Consider the following 3,772-nt stretch of genomic DNA (forward strand, 5'->3'; position numbering starts at 1 on the left):
TCCTGTCTTTCAGCATGACAATGCCAGAACACATACGAGCGCTGCGACATCTGCAACAGTCTGACGTCTCGGGTTCACTGTCATCGGTATCCTCCACACAGACCCTATTTGGTCTCATCTCATTTTCGTCTCTTTCCAAAACCTAAAGCACTCTTTCGGGGATTTCACTCTGATAGTGATAGAGCGGTGCAAACTGAGGCGAGCTTGGGACGCTGTCAAAACAGTCAAATATTCTATAGTGACGGTATCAACAAACTGGTCTCTCGTTAGGAGAAATATGTTCGTCGCCGGGGTGACTATGTTGCGAAATAAATAAGTAGACATGAAGAATAAAGGTGTAGAATCTTAATAACGTTTGTTTTATTTACAAAGCGTTCACGGTTTTCACATAAAAAAATTTGTAGCCATTACTTTTGAGCACGCCCTCGTATTTATCACCATCAGCGATGCAGCAACGGGATGAGATAAGTACTCCTCCGCAAACCCATACGAACCACATGCGGACTTGTTTTAGCCTCTTTCGCCGCGTGGGATTAGCCGAGCGGTCTCAAAGCGCTACAGTCATGGACTGCGTGGCTGGTCCCGGCGGAGGTTCGAGTCCTCCCTCGGGCACGGGTGTGTGTTTGTCCTTAGGATAACTTAGGTTAAGTAGTGTGTAATCTTAGGGACGGACGATTCCCGGCCGGGTTGGAGATTTTCTCCGTTCGGGGACTGGGTGTTCTGTTGTCGTCATCATCATTTCATCCTCATCACCGACGCTCAATTAGCCCAACGAGGCGTAGACTGAAATAAGACTTGCACCTGGTGGCCGAACTTCCCCGGATAGGGGCCTCCTGGCCAACGAAGCCATACGCTCACTTCATTTCATTTGTAGAGACTATTAACATTGAGGTATATGCTACAAGTTTCATCGTTATTTCCATTACAGTCAGCCATAAACCTACAGTTTGCAAAGGCATGTCCATGCAAAAAACGTACAATGTCTCTTCTGACGTCATGCTCAACAACTTATAATTATTCTGTGTCCATAAAAAGTTGTAGTTTTACATTAGTTGTTTCCAGCAAAGTGTCGCACAGCAAATCAAGTGAAGTCACATAATGGGCTGGATCGTGAAACTGAGTTCACAGACGCGCGGTATTAGCCGAGCGGTCTAAGGCGTTGCAGTCATGGACTGCTCGGCTGGTCCCGGTGGAGGTTCGACTCCTCCCTCGGGCATGGGTGTGTGTTTGTCCTTAGGATAACTTAGGTTAAGTAGTGTGTAATCTTAGGGACTGACGACCACAGCAGTTAAGTCACACAAGATTTCACACACATTTTTAGCCTCCTTCCTTAGGGCCAATACTCATCTTCCGTAGCTGCAGATTGAGGCTCATTACTTATCACCCCTTGATAACTTTAACATTGCTACAGTAACTGCACGAAGACGACATTTTCTCGGCATGCCATAGAGGACTGTGTTTTTTTACACGCCTGCAACTAAAATGGCAGCATCGTAAAGACGACACGCAACAGACGTCGAATTGGTATGATGTGTACTACAAGAAGGACATGCAATGGATCAGTATTTCAGAGGAGCCGCACAAACTACACTACCTGATCGAAAGTATCTGCACACCTATTATTGGACATTAAGATGGGTGCGTCCCTCCTTCGCCTTTACGACGGCTTGAACTCTACAGGGGGTACTTTCAGTGAAGTGTCTGAATGTCTGTGGAAGAATGGCAGCCCATTCTTCCTCAAGTGCCAAATCCAGAGAAGGCAGTGACGTTGGACGCTGGGGTCTGGAGAGAAGTCGACGTTTTAATTCATCCGAATAGTGCTCCATTGGATTCAGGTCCGGACTGGGCTGGCCAGTCCATTTTAGTGATGTTATTTTCCACAAATTATTGCTTCAAAGATGTTGCTTTACGACGTGGTGCATTGTCATGCTGATACAGAGAGTCATCGTCCCTGACCTGTTCCTTTATTTTATGCAGCACATAAGGCTGTAAAAAGTGCTCACATTCTTCCGCATTTAGTGTTTTCTTAAGGGGAGGTTTACTATCTTTGGCCCGAAAAAAGGATGTTCTTTAAGAATTTTTTCTTGGGATGTGTTATAGATATCAATGGCAAATTTGTTCAAAATGTTTATTAATATTTCCTCGGCAAACTGCGATTCTTTCCACCGGAAATGTCAAAGAGCAAAGGCGGAAGTGCCGTCGGAACGAAACAAAATTTCGATGTAGACCTCCACGCGCGGTATGTCACACGTCAGCCGGCTCGTCTGAAATCAAAATTGAATTGACGTTAGCGAAATATGTAAGATGCTTTAGGAGTTGTACATCGCTTAAGTTATTTAGACCATAGGAAACAAAACTGAAAAAGAATAGGGTTTTTCAACGATTTTTCGACTTCGTCGGCCAAGTAAAAATACACTCCTGGAAATTGAAATAAGAACACCGTGAATTCATTGCCCCAGGAAGGGGAAACTTTATTGACACATTCCTGGGGTCAGATACATCACATGATCACACTGACAGAACCACAGGCACATAGACACAGGCAACAGAGCATGCACAATGTCGGCACTAGTACAGTGTATATCCACCTTTCGCAGCAATGCAGGCTGCTATTCTCCCATGGAGACGATCGTAGAGATGCTGGATGTAGTCCTGTGGAACGGCTTGCCATGCCATTTCCACCTGGCGCCTCAGTTGGACCAGCGTTCGTGCTGGACGTGCAGACCGCGTGAGACGACGCTTCATCCAGTCCCAAACATGCTCAATGGGGGACAGATCCGGAGATCTTGCTGGCCAGGGTAGTTGAGTTACACCTTCTAGAGCACGTTGGGTGGCACGGGATACATGCGGACGTGCATTGTCCTGTTGGAACAGCAAGTTCCCTTGCCGGTCTAGGAATGGTAGAACGATGGGTTCGATGACGGTTTGAATGTACCGTGCACTATTCAGTGTCCCCTCGACGATCACCAGTGGTGCACGGCCAGTGTAGGAGATCGCTCCCCACACCATGATGCCGGGTGTTGGCCCTGTGTGCCTCGGTCGTATGCAGTCCTGATTGTGGCGCTCACCTGCACGGCGCCAAACACGCATACGACCATCATTGGCACCAAGGCAGAAGCGACTCTCATCGCTGAAGACGACACGTCTCCATTCGTCCCTCCATTCACGCCTGTCGCGACACCACTGGAGGCGGGCTGCACGATGTTGGGGCGTGAGCGGAAGACGGCCTAACGGTGTGCGGGACCGTAGCCCAGCTTCATGGAGACGGTTGCGAATGGTCCTCGCCGATACCCCAGGAGCAACAGTGTCCCTAATTTGCTGGGAAGTGGCGGTGCGGTCCCCTACGCCACTGCGTAGGATCCTACGGTCTTGGCGTGCATCCGTGCGTCGCTGCGGTCCGGTCCCAGGTCGACGGGCACGTGCACCTTCCGCCGACCACTGGCGACAACATCGATGTACTGTGGAGACCTCACGCCCCACGTGTTGAGCAATTCGGCGGTACGTCCACCCGGCCTCCCGCATGCCCACTATACGCCCTCGCTCAAAGTCCGTCAACTGCACATACGGTTCACGTCCACGCTGTCGCGGCATGCTACCAGTGTTAAAGACTGCGATGGAGCTCCGTATGCCACGGCAAACTGGCTGACACTGACGGCGGCGGTGCACAAATGCTGCGCAGCTAGCACCATTCGACGGCCAACACCGCGGTTCCTGGTGTGTCCGCTGTGCCGTGCGTGTGATCATTGCTTGTACAGCCCTCTCGCAGTGTTCG

The sequence above is a fragment of the Schistocerca cancellata genome, chromosome 4 (assembly GCF_023864275.1).
Source record: "Schistocerca cancellata isolate TAMUIC-IGC-003103 chromosome 4, iqSchCanc2.1, whole genome shotgun sequence".
Classification (NCBI taxonomy): Eukaryota; Metazoa; Arthropoda; class Insecta; order Orthoptera; family Acrididae; genus Schistocerca; species Schistocerca cancellata.